General features: G+C 40.3%; 5 non-coding genes across 5 annotated transcripts; all 5 read left to right on the forward strand.

Annotated features, from left to right (window-relative positions):
• The first annotated feature begins 117 nt into the window (after positions 1 to 117).
• On the forward strand, positions 118 to 199 carry trnas-uga (transfer RNA serine (anticodon UGA)). The gene has a single exon. It is a non-coding gene; the product is annotated as a tRNA-Ser (tRNA).
• Positions 200 to 417: 218 nt separating this feature from the next.
• On the forward strand, positions 418 to 499 carry trnas-uga (transfer RNA serine (anticodon UGA)). Its single transcript has one exon. It is a non-coding gene; the product is annotated as a tRNA-Ser (tRNA).
• A 964-nt stretch (positions 500 to 1,463) lies between these two features.
• trnas-uga (transfer RNA serine (anticodon UGA)) lies at positions 1,464 to 1,545 on the forward strand. The gene has a single exon. It is a non-coding gene; the product is annotated as a tRNA-Ser (tRNA).
• A 218-nt stretch (positions 1,546 to 1,763) lies between these two features.
• trnas-cga (transfer RNA serine (anticodon CGA)) lies at positions 1,764 to 1,845 on the forward strand. Its single transcript has one exon. It is a non-coding gene; the product is annotated as a tRNA-Ser (tRNA).
• A 964-nt stretch (positions 1,846 to 2,809) lies between these two features.
• trnas-uga (transfer RNA serine (anticodon UGA)) lies at positions 2,810 to 2,891 on the forward strand. Its single transcript has one exon. It is a non-coding gene; the product is annotated as a tRNA-Ser (tRNA).
• Positions 2,892 to 22,373: the final 19,482 nt, after the last annotated feature.

The following is a 22,373-nucleotide window of genomic DNA, read 5'->3' on the forward strand; positions in this document are numbered from 1 at the left end:
TGTATTCCTTGAAAAACAGTTCAAATAGGCTCTTCAGTAGACAGTCTCGTCTTTACAGAAGTAAAATTGACAGAATGAGATAAATGACTGGTTAAGGCCTGGTAGTTAACATAGCAAGCTGCGATGGCCGAGTGTTTAAGGCGTTGGACTTGAAATCCAATGGGGTCTCCCCGCGCAGGTTCGAACCCTGCTCACAGCGCTATGACACACCATTTCTATTTTTACATATCCTTGGTGACTTGATATGGATAATGTGCTTAATGCATGGACTTGTCCTTTGATTCAAGTGCTCAGAATATATCTGCCTTGACAAACATTTAAAGTAGGCTCTTCAATAGCGATATTATGGTCATTTTAGAGGTCAAATGGACAGAACGAGATAGCGGACTGGTGAAGGCATCTTAGGTAAAAGGAGAAGCTGTGATGGCCGAGAGGTTAAGGCGTTGGATTCGAAATCCAATGGGGTCTCCCCGCGCAGGTTCGAACCCTGCTCACAGCGCTTTGACAAACCAGTCTTTATTTGCGACACGTCATTGGGGAGTTGATATGGATAATGTCCTTAATCTGTGGACTTGTCCTTTGATTCAGGTGCTCAGAATATATCTTCTAAGACAAAGAGTTCAAACAGGCTCTTCAGAACAGATCCTTCTGGTTGTGAGATAGTCGAGCTGTTAAGGACTGCAAGGTAACAGAGTAAGTTTAGATGGCAGAGTGGTAAAGGCTTTGGACTTGAAATCCAATGTTGTCTTCTTGCACTGGGTTGAAATCTGCTCGCAGTGCTATGACAAACCAGTATTTTGAACATATCCTTGGTGACTTGATATGGATAATCTCTTTAAGACATGGACTTGTCCAGTGATTCAAGTGCTCAGAATACTTTTGTCTTTGTGTTAGCTAATTGAGAAAGTTGTGATGGCCGAGTGGTTAATAAGTGATTTGGCGTAATAAGATCAATATGTCGGGCCATCATGTTTACCATTTTACACCAATGATGTCTGTTTCCAAATCCTAATCCCTTTACTTGCATTCCAACAGCTGCAATGGCCGATTCTTTAGACGTTGGACCAGAATTTCAATGGGGTCTCCCCACCCATGTTTTAACATTTCTTGAAGCGAATAGCCCACTTGTTCTTTCTCCTCATCACTTTGCTTAGATTCATACTGCTGCGATGGCCAAGTGGTTTAAGCTTTGCAAATGAACTCCAGTGTTGTCTCCCCATACAGTTTTTAAAACTGCTCGCATCGCATTGACAAACCAGCCTTTATTTGTAAAATAGCATTGGTGACTTGATATTGATGAAGTGCTTAATGCATAGACTTGTCCTTTGATTCAAGTGCTCAGAATATGTATTCCTTGAAAAACAGTTCAAATAGGCTCTTCAGTAGACAGTCTCGTCTTTACAGAAGTAAAATTGACAGAATGAGATAAATGACTGGTTAAGGCGTGGTAGTTAACATAGCAAGCTGCGATGGCCGAGTGTTTAAGGCATTGGACTTGAAATCCAATGGGGTCTCCCCGCGCAGGTTCGAACCCTGCTCACAGCGCTATGACACACCATTTCTATTTTTACATATCCTTGGTGACTTGATATGGATAATGTGCTTAATGCATGGACTTGTCCTTTGATTCAAGTGCTCAGAATATATCTGCCTTGACAAACATTTAAAGTAGGCTCTTCAATAGCGATATTATGGTCATTTTAGAGGTCAAATGGACAGAACGAGATAGCGGACTGGTGAAGGCATCTTAGGTAAAAGGAGAAGCTGTGATGGCCGAGAGGTTAAGGCGTTGGATTCGAAATCCAATGGGGTCTCCCCGCGCAGGTTCGAACCCTGCTCACAGCGCTTTGACAAACCAGTCTTTATTTGCGACATGTCATTGGGGAGTTGATATGGATAATGTCCTTAATCTGTGGACTTGTCCTTTGATTCAGGTGCTCAGAATATATCTTCTAAGACAAAGAGTTCAAACAGGCTCTTCAGAACAGATCCTTCTGGTTGTGAGATAGTCGAGCTGTTAAGGACTGCAAGGTAACAGAGTAAGTTTAGATGGCAGAGTGGTAAAGGCTTTGGACTTGAAATCCAATGTTGTCTTCTTGCACTGGGTTGAAATCTGCTCGCAGTGCTATGACAAACCAGTATTTTGAACATATCCTTGGTGACTTGATATGGATAATCTCTTTAAGACATGGACTTGTCCAGTGATTCAAGTGCTCAGAATACTTTTGTCTTTGTGTTAGCTAATTGAGAAAGTTGTGATGGCCGAGTGGTTAATTAGTGATTTGGCGTAATAAGATCAATATGTCGGGCCATCATGTTTACCATTTTACACCAATGATGTCTGTTTCCAAATCCTAATCCCTTTACTTGCATTCCAACAGCTGCAATGGCCGATTCTTTAGACGTTGGACCAGAATTTCAATGGGGTCTCCCCACCCATGTTTTAACATTGCTTGAAGCGAATAGCCCACTTGTTCTTTCTCCTCATCACTTTGCTTAGATTCATACTGCTGCGATGGCCAAGTGGTTTAAGCTTTGCAAATGAACTCCAGTGTTGTCTCCCCATACAGTTTTTAAAACTGCTCGCATCGCATTGACAAACCAGTCTTTATTTGTAAAATAGCATTGGTGAGTTGATATTGATGAAGTGCTTAATGCATAGACTTGTCCTTTGATTCAAGTGCTCAGAATATGTATTCCTTGAAAAACAGTTCAAATAGGCTCTTCAGTAGACAGTCTCGTCTTTACAGAAGTAAAATTGACAGAATGAGATAAATGACTGGTTAAGGCCTGGTAGTTAACATAGCAAGCTGCGATGGCCGAGTGGTTAAGGCGTTGGACTTGAAATCCAATGGGGTCTCCCCGCCCAGGTTTGAACCCTGCTCACTGCGCTATGACACACCATTTCTATTTTTACATATCCTTGGTGACTTGATATGGATAATGTGCTTAATGCATGGACTTGTCCTTTGATTCAAGTGCTCAGAATATATCTTCCTTGACAAACAGTTCAAATAGGCACTTCACTACAGATACTGTTGTTTGTGTTAGATTTCCGATGGAAAATCTGAGAGCCAAGTGGTTAAGTCCTCAGACTTGAAACCCAATTGCGTCTCCCTGCTCTTTTTAAAATCTTATTCTCAGTGAATAGTCCACCTGTACTTTCTCTGCACATAGTTGTTTGACTTGCACAGTAAACTTCCAACCTTCACAGCTTTGGAAAGGACCGAGGTTACTTGGCGCAATAAAATCAATATGTCGTGCCATCAAGTTGACCATTTTGCACCAATGATGTCTGTTTCCAAATCCCAATCCCTTTACTTGCATTCCAACAGCTGCAATGGCCGAGTTCTTTAGACGTTGGACCTGAATTTCAATGGGGTCTCCCCACCCATGTTCTTACCTTGCTCGAAGCGTATAGCCCACTTCTGCTTTCTCCTCATCACTTTCCTTAGATTCCTACTGCTGCGATGGCCAAGTGGTTTAAGCATTGGAATCCAAATCCAATATGTTCTCCCTTTACAGTTTTTACAGGGTGATGATAAAGTAGACCTTTAGTAATTGGATCTGTCTCCTCTGAATTTAAATTGTCCTTACTTTATGGGCTCGTCTAACGATTGAAGTGCTCACAAAATGGCTTATTTTACTTGAAAAATATTTCAACTAGGCATTTGGAAACTTTTGTCCTTGTGTGAGCTAACTCAGCAAGCTGTGATTGCAGAGTGGTTAAATAGTTGACCTCGAAATCCATTGGGTTCGCCCAGTGCAGTTTTGAACCCTGCGCGCAGCGCTTTGACAATCCAGTCTTTATTTGTTACTGATCATTGGGGACTTGATATGGATAATGCGTGGACATGCCCTTTGATTCAAGTGCTCAGAATTTATCTTCCATGACAAACATTTAAAGTAGGCTCTTCAATAGCGATATTATGGTCATTTTAGAGGTAAAATGGACAGAACGAGATAGCGGACTGGTTAAGGCATCTTAGGTAAAAGGAGAAGCTGTGATGGCCGAGAGGTTAAGGCGTTGGAATTCGAAATCCAATGAGGTCTCCCCGCGCAGGTTCGAACCCTGCTCACAGCGCTTTGACGAACCAGTATTTATTTGCGACATGTCATTGGGTAGTTGATATGGATAATGTCCTTAATCTGTGGGCTTGTCCTTTGATTCAGGTGCTCAGAATATATCTTCTAAGACAAAGAGTTCAAACAGGCTCTTCAGAACAGATCCTTCTGGTTGTGAGATAGTCGAGCTGTTAAGGACTGCAAGTTTAGATGGCAGAGTGGTTAAGGCTTTGGACTTGAAATCCAATGTTGTCTTCTTGCGCAGGGTTGAAATCTGCTCGCAGTGCTATGACATACCAGTATTTTGAACATATCCTTGGTGACTTGATATGGATAATCTCTTTAAGATATGGACTTGTCCAGTGATTCAAGTGCTCAGAATACTTTTGTCTTTGTGTGAGCTAATTGAGAAAGTTGTGATGGCCGAGTGGTTAATTAGTGATTTGGCGTAATAAGATCAATATGTCGGGCCATCATGTTTACCATTTTACACCAATGATGTCTGTTTCCAAATCCTAATCCCTTTACTTGCATTCCAACAGCTGCAATGGCCGATTCTTTAGACGTTGGACCAGAATTTCAATGGGGTCTCCCCACCCATGTTTTAACATTGCTTGAAGCGAATAGCCCACTTGTTCTTTCTCCTCATCACTTTGCTTAGATTCATACTGCTGCGATGGCCAAGTGGTTTAAGCTTTGCAAATGAACTCCATTGTTGTCTCCCCATACAGTTTTTAAAACTGCTCGCATCGCATTGACAAACCAGTCTTTATTTGTAAAATAGCATTGGTGACTTGATATTGATGAAGTGCTTAATTCATAGACTTGTCCTTTGATTCAAGTGCTCAGAATATATCTGCCTTGACAAACAGTTCAAATAGGCTCTTCACTACAGATACTGTTGTTTGTGTTAGATTTGCGAAGGAAAATCTGAGAGCCAAGTGGTTAAGTCCTCAGACTTGAAACCCAATTGCGTCTCCCTGCTCTTTTTAAAATATTATTCTCAGTGAATAGTCCACCTGTACTTTCTCTGCACATAGTTGTTTGACTTGCACAGTAAACTTCCAACCTTCACAGCTTTGGAAAGGACTGAGGTTACTTGGCGCAATTAAATCAATATGTCGTGCCATCAAGTTGACCATTTTGCACCAATGATGTCTGTTTCCAAATCCCAATCCCTTTACTTGCATTCCAACAGCTGCAATGGCCGAGTTCTTTAGACGTTGGACCTGAATTTCAATGGGGTCTCCCCACCCATGTTCTTACCTTGCTCGAAGCGTATAGCCCACTTCTGCTTTCTCCTCATCACTTTCCTTAGATTCCTACTGCTGCAATGGCCAAGTGGTTTAAGCATTGGAATCAAAATCCAATATGTTCTCCCTTTACAGTTTTTACAGGGTGATGATAATGTAGACCTTTAGTCTTTAGCTGTGATTGCAGAGTGGTTATACAGTTGACCTCGAAATCCACTGGGTTCGCCAAGTGCAGTTTTCGAAATCCAATGGGGTCTCCCCGCGCAGGTTCGAACCCTGCTCACAGCGTTTTGACAAACCAGTTTTTATTTTTAACATATCCTTGATGACGTGATATGGATAATGTGCTTAATGCATGGACTTGTCCTTTGATTCAAGTGCTCAGAATATACACTACTCAAAAAAATAAAGGGAACACCAAAATAACACATCCTAGATCTGAATGAATGAGATATTCTTATTAAATACTTTTTTCTTTACATAGTTGAATGTGCTGACAACAAAATCACACAAAAATTATCAATGGAAATCAAATTTATCAACCCATGGAGGTCTGGATTTTGAGTCACACTCAAAATTAAAGTGGAAAACCACACTACAGGCTGATCCAAATTTGATGTAATGTCCTTAAAACAAGTCAAAATGAGGCTCAGTAGTGTGTGTGGCCTCCACGTGCCTGTATGACCTCCCTACAACGCCTGGGCATGCTCCTGATGAGGTGGCGGATGGTCTCCCTAAAGTACAGGCAGGGAATAATCAAAAGGCGTCATTAGTTAGGCAAAAAAAAACAATCATACACAGGAGTACATCACGGGGAACCTCAGCACTCCGAAAGATATGTGTCACAAAACAAACAATACCTCACAGTGATGGGGTGCAAAGAACTTAACTTAGTAGTGTGTGATAATGAAAGACATGTGATTAGAATTCAGGTGATTGGGATCTGGAGAGTGAGCTGCGTTCAGGAGATCTAGGTGTTTTGAGAGTGTGAGCTGGGAAAGGGAGCTGCGTTCAGGAGATCTAGGTGTTTTGAGAGTGTGAGCTGGGAAAGGGAGCTGCGTTCAGGGGATCTATGTGTTTTGAGAGTGTGAGCTGGGAAAGGGAGCTGCGTTCAGGGGATCTATGTGTTTCAGGGAGTGAGCTGGAAAAGGGAGCTGCGTTCAGGAGATCTATGTGTTTTGAGAGTGTGAGCTGGGAAAGGGAGCTGCGTTCAGGGGATCTATGTGTTTCAGGAGGTGAGCTGGAAGCAGATGTTACAAGAAGAGGTAAACTACAGCAAAGCCACAGAGGCACAAAACAAGTGCATACTAAAAAAAGTGCATACTAAAAAAAGTGCATACTAATAGAAGTGCATACTAATAGAAGTGCATACTAATAGAAGTGCATACCAATAGAAGTGCATACTAATAGAAGTGCATACCAATAGAAGTGCATACTAATAGAAGTGCATACTAATAGAAGTGCATACTAATAGAAGTGCATACTAAAACAAGCACATACTAAAAGAAGCGCATGAGCATTCTACCAATTTGGCTCGAATATGTGAAGAGCAAATCTAATCATGGATATAATTAGGCAGCATCTCCTTGCTGATTGGAAAATTCCAATCTAATAGAGAATTCAGGGATATAATTGTGACTTTGCACAATGACAATAAAAGAAGATAAAACTGATAAAATCAAGATTAGTAGATGTACTCAGCGTATTCTCACTAACTAACTATTTGTTAAATCATTTCAGTATGTACAGTAGATACACATTCTTTGTTTTAACTAATTGTGACATATTTTTGGTTGCGTTATCCTTATGAACCGCATAGCATATCATTGCATCGAACTTGATAATATATTAACTATATGCAATCCAACGTTCATATCGACTTGACTATTCACGTCATTCTTAGCTTAGCTAAAAGGTATAGTTGTTGTGCGACATTCTGCCAAAATCAGATATGTCTATGTACTGGGAAATGTTCTTGTTACTTACAACCTCATGCTAATCACATTAGCCTACGTTAGCTCAACTGTCCAGTGGAAGGGACACCGATCCCAATGAAGTGATTAAATGCTCTACAACAAATCTTTCTTAGTGTCCAACAAGCTTTCTCTACCCTTAACCTTGTTCTGAACACCTCCAAAACAAAGTTCATGTGGTTTGGTAAGAAGAATGCCCCTCCCCCCACAGGTGTTATTACTACCTCTGAAGGTTTAGAGCTTGAGGTTGTCACCTCATACAAGTACTTGGGATTATGGCTAGATGGTTCACTGTCCTTCTCTCAGCACATATCAAACCTGCAGGCTAAATTATATCTAGACTTGGTTTCCTCTATCGTAAATCACTCCTCTTTCACCCCAGCTGCCAAACTAACCCTGATTCAGATGACCATCCGACCCATGCTAGATTACGGAGACATACATTATAGATCGGCAGGTAAGGGTGCTCTTGAGCGGCTAGATGTTCTTTACCATTTGGCCATCAGAATTGCCACCAATGTTCCTTATAGGACACATCACTGCACTCTATACCCACGGGGTGATGCTTATTTATAAAATGCTCTTAGGCCTCACCCCCCCTATCTGAGATATCTACTGCAGCCCTCATCCTCTACATACAACATCCTTTCTGCCAGTCACATTCTGTTAAAGGTCCCCAAAGCACACACATCCCTGGGTCGCTCCTCTTTTCAGTTTGCTGCAGCTAGCGACTGGAACGAGCTGCAACAAACACTCAAACTGGACAGTTTTATCTCAATATCTTCATTCAAAGACTCAATCATGGACACTCTTACTGACAGTTGTGGCTGCTTTGTGTGATGTATTGTTGTCTTTACCTTCTTGCCCTTTGTGCTGTTGTCTGTGCCCAATAATGTTTGCACCATGTATTGTGCTGTTGTCTGTGCCCAATAATGTTTGCACCATGTATTGTGCTGCTACCATGTTGTGTTACTACGATGCTGTGTGGTCATGTGTTGCTGCCTTGCTATGTTGTTGTTTTAGGTCTATATTTATGTAGTGTTGTGTTGTCTCTTGTTGTGATGTGTGTCTTGTCCAATATTTATACTGTCTTTATTTAAACCTTTTAATCCCAGGCCCCCGTCCCCGCAGAAGGCCTTTAGTCTTTTGGTAGGCCGTCATTGTAAATTAGATTTTGTTCTTAACTGACTTGCTATGTTAAATAAAGGTAAAATAAATATATTGAAAAAAAAACATTCATTTGAAAGGTTTGAATGACCTCTGTCCTGAATTTCTAGTGTGGTTTGAAAGCCCTCACTGGAAAGCTGAGAGATGGTTGGATGATGATTTGAAGGTAATTTGTAATACTGATAATTACGGAGAAGTGTATAATTAATAGGACCACGAGAAGGATAGAAATGTCTCTAGTCTATTTTTATTTATTTATTGAATCAACTTATGGGTACAATTTTTATGGAGTTAAGGGTAGTAATTCGAATTTGATTTGCAGTGTTGTTTTTACACATTACTCACATGGCCTGCATCACTTCTATCGAGAGAGTCTAAGCCAACAACAGGTGTAGAGCATCTAGTTGAAGCTATCAACTGCCTATTCTCTCGTGCCTTTTCTTTCAGGAGTACAAAAGAAGTTCACGTGGAGAGAGATCCGTTCCAAAGCTTCTCATGTTGATGGTATACTGGTTGATAAATGGACAAGACATAATAAGAGTTGTGGTGGGGCTCAGGTGAGACATTGCAATTGGGACAAGTGTGCCAAATCATTTCGATCCTTTCCAAAGCTGTGAAGGTTGGCCAGTTTACTGTTCAAGTCCACAAAAAATGTGCAGAGAAAGTAAAAGTGGGCTATGTCTTGAGAGTAAGATTCAAATATGCACAGGGGGAGCAAATTGGATTTCAAGTCCAAGGTATTATTAACCAGTCGGTTATCTCAGCTTGACAAAAATAAGAGTATCTGTACTGCATAGCCTATTTGAAAAGGAAGATGCAAACAGGGTTCAAACCGGCACAGGGGGACACCACTAGACTTAACCACTCAGCCATCACAGCTTGCTGAATTAGCTCACACAAAAACTAAAGTATCCAAATTCAATTTTCATAATTGAAAATCATTTTCAAGCGAACTAAAATAAACCTTTTTCTAAGCACTTTCAATCATTGGACGAGCCCATAAAATAAGGACAATTTCAATTCGGAGGAAATAGTTCAAATATTTAAAGGACTATTTTATCATTGCTGTCACGTTCTGAACATCGTTCGTATGTGTTTTCCTTGTTTTAGTGTTGGTCAGGACGTGAGCTGGGTGGGCATTCTATGTTTCATGTCTAGTTTGTCTATTTCTATGTCTGGCCTAATATGGTTCTCAATCAGAGGCAGGTGTTAGTCATTGTCTCTGATTGGGAACCATATGTAGGTAGCCTGGGTTTCACTGTGTGTTTGTGGGTGATTGTTCCTGTCTCTGTGTTTGCACCAGATAGGACTGTTTCGGTTTTCGTTACGTTCTTTGTTTTGTAGTGTTTGTATTGATTTGTGTTTTTACGTTTGTTTATTAAACATGGATCGCAATCTACATGCCGCATTTTGGTCCGACTCTCCTTCACCACAAGAGAACCGTTACAATTGCGCTGTAAGCAGTGTTAAAAACTGCACGGGAAGACTACATTGGATTTCAATTTCAACGCTTAAACCACTTGACCATCATAGCCGTGGGAATACAAGGAAAGTAATCGGGAGAAAGCACAAGTGGGCTTTTTACAGTGTGTGCAAATGGAGTAAGGAGGTAAGGCAATAAATAGGCCATAGTAGCGAAGTAATTACAATTTAGTAAATGAACACTGGAGTGATAATGTGCAGATGATGATGTGCAAGTAGAACTACTGGTGTGCAAAAGAGCAAAAAAGTTAATAAAAACAATATGGGGATGAGGTAGGTAGTTGGATGGGCTATTTACAGATGGGCTGTGTACAGTTGCAGAGATCGGTAAGCTGCTCTGACAGCTGGTGCTTAAAGTTAGTGAGGGAGATATAAGCCTCCAACAAAAAATGTGCAATTTGTTCCAGTCATTGGCAGCAGAGAACTGGAAGGAAAGGCGGCCAAATTAGGTTTTGGCCTTGTGGATGACCAGTGAGATATACCTGCTGGAGCACGTGCTACGGGCGGGTGTTGTTATGGTGACCAGTGAGCTGAGAGAAGGCGGAGCTTTACCTAGCAAAGACTTATAGATGACCTGGAGCCAGTGGGTCTGGTGATGAATATGAAGCGAGGGCCAGCCGAACGAGAGCATACAAGTCGCAGTGGTGGGTGGTATATGGGGCTTTGGTGACAGAACCGATGGCACTGTGATAGACTGCATCCAGTTTGTTGAGTAGAGTGTTGGAGGCTATTTTGTAAATTACATCGCTGAAGTCGAGGATCGGTAGGATAGTCAGTTTGACGAGGGTATGTTTGGCAGAGTGAGTGAAGGAGGCTTTGTTGCAAAATATGAAGCCGATTCTAGATTTAATTTTGGTTTTGGAGATGCTTAATATGAGTCTGTAAGGAGAGTATACAGTTTAGCCAGACACCTAGGTATTTGTAATTGTCCAAATATCAGAAGTCAGAACTGTCCACAGTAGTGATGCTAGTCGGGCGGGTGGGTGCGGGCAGCGATCGGTTGAAGAGCATGCATTTAGTTTTACTAAAGAGCAGTTGGAGGCCACGGAAGGAGTGTTGTATGGCATTGAAGCTCGTTTGGAGGTTTGTTAACACAGTGTCCAAAGAAGGGCCAGATTTATACCGAATGGTGTTGTCTGCCTAGAGGTGGATCAAGGAATCACCCGCAACAAGAGTGACATCGTCGGCCCGAGAATTGAACCCTGTGGTACCCCCATAGAGACTGCCAGAGGTCAGGACAACAGGCCCTCCGATTTGTCGGAATTCTATCTGAGAAGTAGTTGGTGAACCAGGCGAGGCACCAGTAGCAATAAATGGTGGAAGTACTGCCTGTGTAAAATGTAAACAGGGGAATCTATAGAACAGCAGGAAGTGTCAGAACTACAGTGCCTTGCGAAAGTATTCGGCCCCCTTGAACTTTGCGATCTTTTGCCACATTTCAGGCTTCAAACATAAAGATATACAACTGTATTTTTTTGTGAAGAATCAAGAACAAGTGGGACACAATCATGAAGTGGAACGACATTTATTGGATATTTCAAACTTTTTTTAACAAAGTGCAAGTGATAATATTGAATTGGAAGGAGTATCAGACCACTGCAAATCTACCAAGACCTGGCCGTCCCTCTAAACTTTCAGCTCATACAAGGAGAAGACTGATCAGAGATGCAGCCAAGAGGCCCATGATCACTCTGGATGAACTGCAGAGATCTACAGCTGAGGTGGGAGACTCTGTCCATAGGACAACAATCAGTCGTATATTGCACAAATCTGGCCTTTATGGAAGAGTGGCAAGAAGAAAGATATCCATAAAAAGTGTAGTTTAAAGTTTGCCACAAGCCACCTGGGAGACACACCAAACATGTGGAAGAAGGTGCTCTGGTCAGATGAAACCAAAATTGAACATTTTGGCAACAATGCAAAACGTTATGTTTGGCGTAAAAGCAACACAGCTCATCACCCTGAACACACCATCCCCACTGTCAAACATGGTGGTGGCAGCATCATGGTTTGGGCCTGGTTTCTTCAGCAGGGACAGGGAAGATGGTTAAAATTGATGGGAAGATGGATGGAGCCAAATACAGGACCATTCTGGAAGAAAACCTGATGGAGTCTGCAAAAGACCTGAGACTGGGACGGAGATTTGTCTTCCAACAAGACAATGATCCAAAACATAAAGCAAAATCTACAATGGAATGGTTAAAAAATAAACATATCCAGGTGTTAGAATGGCCAAGTCAAAGTCCAGACCTGAATCCAATCGAGAATCTGTGGAAAGAACTGAAAACTGCTGTTCACAAATGCTCTCCATCCAACCTCACTGAGCTCGAGCTGTTTTGCAAGGAGGAATGGGAAAAAAATTCAGTCTCTCGATGTGCAAAACTGATAGAGACACACCCCAAGCGACTTACAGCTGTAATCGCAGCAAAAGGTGGCGCTACAAAGTATTAACTTAAGGGGGCTGAATAATTTTGCACGCCCAATTTTTCAGTTTTTGATTTGTTAAAAAAGTTTGAAATATCCAATAAATGTCATTCCACTTCATGATTGTGTCCCACTTGTTGTTGATTCTTCAAAAAAAATACAGTTTTATATCTTTATGTTTAAAGCCTGAAATGTGGCAAAAGGTCGCAAAGTTCAAGGGGGCCGAATACTTTCGCAAGGCACTGTATTTTTCTAAATGATTTGATCATTGAGGTCTTGTCACATTAATCGTGGTTTTTATGGCAAGCATCCTTTTGTTTACGCACTCGATTTCTCTTCCAAGGTAGAAGGACTCGGGGTGATATTTGGACTCAAAACACAGTGTAGTCATTTGCCAAGTAAGATGCCATGCATGTAAACTAAAGCAAACCCTGCAATCATGTTGAAAACAGTAATAAACATGAATGGAGATGGGTGGACTCTACCATGTGGTCAACCTCTCTGCGCTGTTCCGTGTTTGTGCGTGGCTCTGGCTCTCTCAAGCATATACACTCTATTGAACCCATTTCCTCTTTATACCACTTCTCCTTTGTGATAGCACCAGTTGTTCACCATTGCATTGTTTGATATTGTCACGGATCCCTCCGGAACTTTCATTACGCACACTTGTCCCCTATTCCCACTGATCAGTACTTGTATATAGGTGCCCTTTGGTGTCCATTGGGCGGTCGATTATTGTTACAATGTCCGTTGGTGCGTGTGAGTACCTGTGCTGTGTGGTTTGGGCTTTCGTGCCCTAGTGGATTGTGCAGATGATTACGGGTCTCGTCCCATGTGTTAATCATTATGCGCTTGTGTACTTATTCGAGGTACTCCTCACTATTTTGTTTGTGTTTCAACCCTGTGTTTTGTGTACGCGTTTGTTTGGTCTTCGTCCCCGTGCCTTTACATGGCACGCCGTAATTTGGGTGTAATAAAAAAATTATATTATGCATACCTGCGCCTGTCTCCCGAATCATTCATACCAACGTGACAGATATTCTGTCCTCTTCCAGCGAGCAGGGGAATCCCAAATACATAGTAAACTGTACACAACACGTACATTTGCATTTGTGGGTGTCCCTCTCAACTGGCATGTCAAGCCCTCACCCTCAAGCGCAACCCAATCATCCACAAAGGATATAATTCATTTCTTGGGCTCTTTGGCCCCACAGGAATGATGGTGCTTCACTCTTAGGTTCGGGGGAAGTTCATTATCTGTGACTTGTAAGGGAGAGGACTTGAATATTGGAACTTGAACATTACATGAGAGTTAAAGGTTCATTAAATCAGTGCCATTAAGGCCATGTCTTGACCTTAATAGTGCACCATCATATTATAGTGTAGCACCATCATAGTATAGTGCAACATCATAGTATTTTAATTTAATTTTACCTTTATTTAACTAGGCAAGTCAGTTAAGAACAAATTCTTATTTTCAATGACGGCCTAGTGGGTCAACTGCCTGTTCAGGTGCAGAACGACAGATTTGTACCTTGTCAGCTCAGGGGTTTGAACTTGCAACCTTCTGGTTACTAGTCCAACGCTCTAACAACTAGGCTACCCTGCAACACCATAGTACAGTGCAACATCATAGTATAGTGCACCATCATAAATGTATAGTATAGTGCACTATCATAGTATAGTGCACCATCATAAATGTATAGCATAGTGCACCATCATAGTATAGTGCACCATCATAAATGTATAGCATAGTGCACCATCATAGTATAGCGCACCATCATAAATGTATAGTACAGTGCACCATCATAAATGTATAGTACAGTGCACCATCATGAATGTATAGTATAGTGCACCATCATGAATGTATAGTATAGTGCACCATCATAAATGTATAGTATAGTGCACCATCATAAATGTATAGTGCACCATCATAAATGTATAGTACAGTGCACCATCATAAATGTATAGTGTAGTGCACCATCATAGTATAGTGCACCATCATAAATGTATAGTATAGTGCACCATCATAGTATAGTACAACATCAGTGTAGTGCACCATCATAGTATAGTATAGTGCACCATCATACATGTATAGTATAGTGCACCATCATAAATGTATAGTATAGTGCACCATCATAAATGTATAGTATAGTGCACCATCATAAATGTATAGTGCGCCATCATAAATGTATAGTGTAGCGCACCATCATAGTATAGTGCACCATCATAAATGTATAGTATAGTGCACCATCATAGTATAGTGCACCATCATAGTACAGTACAACATCATAGTGTAGTGCACCATCATAGTATAGTGCACCATCATACATGTATAGTATAGTGCACCATCATACATGTATAGTGTAGTGCACCATCATAGTATAGTGCACCATCATAAATGTATAGTATAGTGCACCATCATAAATGTATAGTATAGTGCACCATCAAAAATGTATAGTATAGTGCACCATCAAAAATGTATAGTATAGTGCACCATCATAAATGTATAGTGCACCATCATAAATGTATATTATAGTGCAACATCATGCATGTATAGTTTAGTGCACCATCATAAATGTATAGTATAGTACACCATCATAAATGTATAGTATAGTGCACCATCATAGTATAGTGCACCATCATAAATGTATAGTATAGTGCACCGTCATAAATGTATAGTGTAGTGCACCATCATAGTATAGTGCACCATCATAGTATAGTATAGTGCACCATCATAGTATAGTGCACCATCATAAATGTATAGTATAGTGCACCATCATACATGTATAGTGTAGTGCACCATCATAGTATAGTGCACCATCATAAATGTATAGTATAGTGCACCATCATAGTATAGTGCACCATCATAGTATAGTGCACCATCATAAATGTATAGTATAGTGCACCATCATAGTATAGTGCACCATCATAGTATAGTGCACCATCATAGTATAGTATAGTGCACCATCATAGTATAGTGCACCATCATAGTATAGTGCACCATCATAGTATAGTGCACCATCATAGTATAGTATAGTGCACCATCATAGTATAGTGCACCATCATACATGTATTGTATAGTGCACCATCATAAATGTATAGTATAGTGCACCATCATAAATGTATAGTATAGTGCAACATCATACATGTATAGTATAGTACACCATCATAAATGTATAGTACACCATCATAAATGTATAGTGCACCATCATAGTATAGTGCACCATCATAGTATAGTGCACCATCATAAATGTATAGTGTAGTGCACCATCATAGTATAGTGCACCATCATAGTATAGTATAGCGCACCATCATAGTATAGTGCACCATCATAAATGTATAGTATAGTGCACCATCATAAATGTATAGTGTAGTGCACCATCATAAATGTATAGTGTAGTGCACCATCATAAATGTATAGTGTAGTGCACCATCATAGTATAGTGCACCATCATAAATGTATAGTATAGTGCACCATCATAGTATAGTGCACCATCATAAATGTATAGTATAGTGCACCATCATAGTATAGTGCACCATCATAGTATAGTGCACCATCATAGTGTAGTGCACCATCATAGTGTAGTGCACCATCATAGTATAGTGCACCGTCATAGTATAGTATAGTGCACCATCATAAATGTATAGTATAGTGCACCATCATAAATGTATAGTATAGTGCACCATCATAGTATAGTGCACCATCATAAATGTATAGTGTAGTGCACCATCATAAATGTATAGTGTAGTGCACCATCATAGTATAGTGCACCATCATAAATGTATAGTGTAGTGCACCATCATAGTATAGTGCACCATCATAAATGTATAGTATAGTGCACCATCATAGTATAGTGCACCATCATAGTGTAGTGCACCATCATAGTGTAGTGCACCATCATAGTATAGTGCACCATCATAGTATAGTGCACGATCATAAATGTATAGCAAAGTGCACCATCATAAATGTATAGTATAGTGCACCATCATAAATGTATAGTATAGTGCAACATCATAAATGTATAGTATAGTGCACCATCATAAATGTATAGTATAGTGCACCATCATAGTATAGTGCACCATCATAAATGTATAGCATAGTGCACCATCATAAATGTATAGTACAGTGCAACATCATAAATGTATAGTATAGTGCACCATCATAGTGTAGTGCACCATCATAAATGTATATTATAGTGCACCATCATAAATGTATATTATAGTGCACCATCAGTGTAGTGCACCATCATAAATGTATATTATAGTGCACCATCATAAATGTATATTATAGTGCACCATCATAGTGTAGTGCACCATCATAAATGTATATTATAGTGCACCATCATAAATGTATAGTATAGTGCACCATCATAGTGTAGTGCACCATCATAAATGTATATTATAGTGCACCATCATAAATGTATATTATAGTGCACCATCATAGTATAGTGCACCATCATAAATGTATAGTGCACCATCATAGTGTAGTGCACCATCATAATATAGTGCACCATCATAGTATAGTATAGTGCACCATCATAAATGTATAGCATAGTGCACCATCATAAATGTATAGTACAGTGCACCATCATAAATGTATAGTATAGTGCACCATCATAAACGTATAGTATTGTGCACCATCATAAATGTATAGTATAGTGCACCATCATAAATGTATAGTATAGTGCACCATCATAGTATAGTGCACCATCATAAATGTATAGTATAGTGCACCATCATAAATGTATAGTACAGTCCACCATCATACATGTATAGTATAGTGCACCATCATAGTGTAGTGCACCATCATAGTATAGTGCACCATCATAAATGTATAGTATAGTGCACCATTAGAAATGTATAGTATAGTGCACCATCATAAATGTATAGTATAGTGCACCATCATAAATGTATAGTATAGTGCACCATCATAAATGTATAGTATAGTGCACCATCATAAATGTATAGTATAGTGCACCATCATAAATGTATAGTACAGTCCACCATCATAAATGTATAGTATAGTGCACCATCATAGTGTAGTGCACCATCATAGTATAGTGCACCATCATAAATGTATAGTATAGTGCACCATTAGAAATGTATAGTATAGTGCACCATCATAAATGTATAGTATAGTGCACCATCATAAATGTATAGTACAGTGCACCATTAGAAATGTATAGCATAGTGCACCATCATAAATGTATAGTACAGTGCACCATTAGAAATGTATAGTATAGTGCACCATCATAAATGTATAGCATAGTGCACCATCATAAATGTATAGTATAGTGCACCATCATAAATGTATAGTATAGTGCACCATCATAAATGTATAGTATAGTGCACCATCATAAATGTATAGTATAGTGCACCATCATAAATGTATAGTATAGTGCACCATCATAGTGTAGTGCACCATCATAGTATAGTGCACCATCATAAATGTATAGTATAGTGCACCATCATAGTGTAGTGCACCATCATAGTGTAGTGCACCATCATAGTATAGTGCACCATCATAGTATAGTGCACCATCATAAATGTATAGTGTAGTGCACCATCATAGTATAGTGCACCATCATAAATGTATAGTATAGTCCACCATCATAGTGTAGTGCACCATCATAGTATAGTGCACCATCATAGTATAGTATAGTGCACCATCATAGTATAGTGCACCATCATACATGTATAGTATAGTGCACCATCATAGCATAGTGCACCATCATAGTATAGTGCACCATCATAAATATATAGTATAGTGCACCATCATAGTATAGTGCACCATCATAGTATAATGCACCATCATAGTGTTGTGCACCATCATAGTATAGTGCACCATCATAATGTAGTCCACCATCATAGTGTAGTGCACCATCATAGTGTAGTGCCCCATCATAGTATAGTGCACCGTCGTAGTATAGTGCACCATCATAGTGTAGTGCACCATCATAGTATAGTGCACCATCATAGTATAGTGCACCATCATAAATGCATAGTATAGTGCACCATCATAGTATAGTGCACCATCATCATGTAGTGCATCATCATAAATGTATAGCATAGTGCACCATCATAAATGTATAGTATAGTGCACCATCATAGTATAGTGCACCATCATAGCATAGTGCACCATCATAGCATAGTGCACCATCATTGCATAGTGCACAATCATAAATGTATAGTATAGTGCACCATCATGAATGTATAGTATAGTGCACCATCATAAATGTATATTATAGTGCAACATCATAAATGTATAGTATAGTGCACCATCATAAATGTATAGTGTAGTGCACCATCATAGTGTAGTGCACCATCATAGTGTAGTGCACCATCATAGTATAGTGCACCATCATAGTGTAGTGCACCATCATAGCGTAGTGCACCATCATAGCGTAGTGCACCATCATAGTATAGTGCACCATCATAGTATAGTGCACCATCATAGTGTAGTGCACCATCATAAATGTATATTATAGTGCACCATCATAGTGTAGTGCACCATCATAGTGTAGTGCACCATCATAGTGTAGTGCACCATCATAAATGTATAGTATAGTGCACCATCATAGTGTAGTGCACCATCATAGTGTAGTGCACCATCATAAATGTATAGCATAGTGCACCATCATAGTATAGTCCACCATCATAAATGTATAGTATAGTGCACCATCATAGTATAGTGCACCATCATAGTATAGTCCACCATCATACATGTATAGTATAGTGCACCATCATAGCATAGTGCACCGTCATATCATAGTGCACCATCATAGTATAGTCCACCATCATAAATGTATAGCATAGTGCACCATCATAAATGTATAGTATAGTGCACCATCATAGTATAGTGCACCATCATAAATGTATAGTATAGTGCACCATCATAAATGTATTGTATTGTGCACCATCATAAATGTATCTGCTCTTGGACCTAGATCACTTACGTTCTAATGCTTCACCGAATTTGGGGTCTGATAACTTTTCCTTTAGTTTTGACTGATAATTTAACACTGATCCACTCTTGGGTCAGTGTCTCCTGACCCCTCCTGTCTCAGCCTCCAGTATTTATGCTGCAGTAGTCTATGTGTCGGGGGGCTGGGGTCAGTTTGTTATATCTGGAGTACTTCTCCTGTCCTATTCGGTGTCCTGTGTGAATCTAAGTGTGCGTTCTCTAATTCTCTCCTTCTCTCTTTCTTTCTCTCTCTCGGAGGACCTGAGCCCTAGGACCATGCCCCAGGACTACCTGACATGATGACTCCTTGCTGTCCCCAGTCCACCTGGCCATGCTGCTGTTCCAGTTTCAACTGACCTGAGCCCTAGGACCATGCCCCAGGACTACCTGACATGATGACTCCTTGCTGTCCCCAGTCTACCTGGCCATGCTGCTGCTCCAGTTTCAACTTCCACCTGACTGTGCTGCTGCTCTAGTTTCAACTGTTCTGCCTTATTATTATTCGACCATGCTGGTCATTTATGAACATTGAACATCTTGACCATGTTCTGTTATAATCTCCACCCGGCACAGCCAGAAGAGGACTGGCCACCCCACATAGCCTGGTTCCTCTCTAGGTTTCTTCCTAGGTATTGGCCTTTCTAGGGAGTTTTTCCTAGCCACCGTGCTTCTCCACCTGCATTGCTTGCTGTTTGGGGTTTTAGGCTGGGTTTCTGTACAGCACTTTGAGATATCAGCTGATGTACGAAGGGCTATATAAATAAATTTGATTTGATTTGATTTGACAAGAGATGGCATGTCCCCAGGGAGGCAACCACACGATGTGCAATGATCTGGCACTTCACTGCCAAAGAAATACTGGCATGTTGGACAAAAGTACTGCATTTTAAAAATATCATTACAGTCAAAAGATTGTTGGGAACATCTTTTGTCCCCGCTGGACAATGGAGATGTATAATGTCCAAAGAATCACTTAGAGCTATTTTGGCTGTGTGTCTTAGAGCATAGCAGAGCATTGAGAGCAAAGACTCATCTTCATTTTTTTTTTGCATTTGGATAGATTTAGCTTTTTTTCTCCCACCCTCCTTGTCCACTGACTTGATTTCTTGATTTCTTGTCCATCTGTGTTGTCTCCAGCTGCGTTGTTTCCCAGGAAGCACAACAGATTCCCAGGGCAGAAGGAGGCTTATAGCCCTAGTGTTAACATGAAGGCAGATCACAACAGATTCCCAGGTCAGAAGGAGGCTTATAGCCCTAGTGTTAACATGAAGGCATTTAAACTCAGATTCACAATTCCTGACATTTAATTCTGGGAAAAGTCCCTGTTTTAGGTCAGTTAGGATCACCACTTTATTTTAAGAATGTGAAATGCCAGAATAATAGTAGAGAGAATGATTTATTTCAGCTTTTATTTCTTTCATCACATTCCCAGTGGGTCAGAAGTTTATATACACTCAATTAGTATTTGGTAGCATTGCCTTTAAATTGTTTAACTTGGGTCAACCATTTCGGGTAGCCTTCCACAAGCTTCCCACAATAAGTTGGGTGAATTTTGGCCCATTCCTCCTGACAGAGCTGGTGTAACTGAGTCAGGTTTGTAGGCCTTGCTCACACACGCTTCTTCAGGATTGAGGACAGGGCATTGTGATGGCCACTCCAATACCTTGACTTTGTTGTCCTTAAGCCATTTTGCTACAACTTTGGAAGTATGCTTAGGGTCATTGTCCATTTGGAATACCCATTTATGACCAAGCTTTAAGTTCCTGACTGCTGTCTTGAGATGTTGCTTCATCATATCCACATAATTTTCCTACCTCATGGTGCCATCTATTTTGTGAAGTGCACCAGTCCCTCCTGCAGCAAAGCACACCCACAACATGATGCTGCCACCCCCGTGCTTCACGGTCGGGATGGTTTTCTTCAGCTTGCAAGCCTGCCCCTTTTTCCTCCAAACATAACAATGGTCATTATGGCCAAAAAGTAAGATCTTTGTCCCCATGTGCAGTTGCAAACCGTAGTCTGGCTTTTCTATGGCAGTTTTGGAGCAGTGGCTTCTTCCTTGCATAGCGGCCTTTCAGGTTATGTCGATATAGGACTCGTTTGACTGTGAATATAGATACTTTTGTACCTGTTTCCTCCAGAATATTCAGAAGGTCCTTTGCTGTTGTTCTGGGATTGATTTGCACTTTTCGCACCAAAGTACGTTCATCTCTAGGAGACAGAACACGTCTCCCTCCTGAGCGGTATGATGGCTGTGTGGTCCCATGTTGTTTATACTTGTGTACTATTGTTTGTACAGATGAACGTGGTACCTTCAGGCGTTTGGAAATTGCTCCCAAAGGATGAACCAGACTTGTGGAGGTCTACAAAAAATTTTCTGAGATCTTGGCTGATTTCTTTTGATTTTCCCATGATGTCAAGCAAAGAGGCACTGAGTTTGAAGGTAGGCCTTGAAATACATCCACAGGTACACCTCCAATGGACTAAAATGATGTAAATTACCCTATCAGAAGCTTCTAAAGCCATGACATCATTTTTTGGAATTTCCCAAGCTGTTTAAAGGCACAGTCAATTTACTGTATGTTAACTTCTGACCTACTGGAATTGTGATACAGTGAATTATTAGTGAAGTAATCTGTCTGTAAACAATTTTTGGAAAAATTACTTGAGTCATGCACAAAGTAGATGTTCTAAACGACTTGCCAAAACTATAGTTTGTTAACAAGAAATGTGTGGAGTGGTTGAAAAACAAGTTTTAATGACTCCAACTTAAGTGTATGTAAACTTCAACTTTAGGCACGTACAGTACATACCATTTGTTATGAATGTCTGTAAATCATATAGTTGATACGTTTCTTGTTGTTGACTCGTGGCTATCTCCTTTTCGTCCGTCTTGGGACTGGCATAGGTTCTTGGAAGTAGGCCTTGAATTCCATGAGTAGGCCTATAGGCTAGATGAAATTAATGGGGCAAAATAGGTAATTGAAAATTTGATTAAAATAGCTAACCAAGATACCCAGAACAGTGCTTCAAATAAGATGG

This window comes from Oncorhynchus kisutch, linkage group LG27, assembly GCF_002021735.2.
Source record: "Oncorhynchus kisutch isolate 150728-3 linkage group LG27, Okis_V2, whole genome shotgun sequence".
NCBI lineage: Eukaryota > Metazoa > Chordata > Actinopteri > Salmoniformes > Salmonidae > Oncorhynchus > Oncorhynchus kisutch.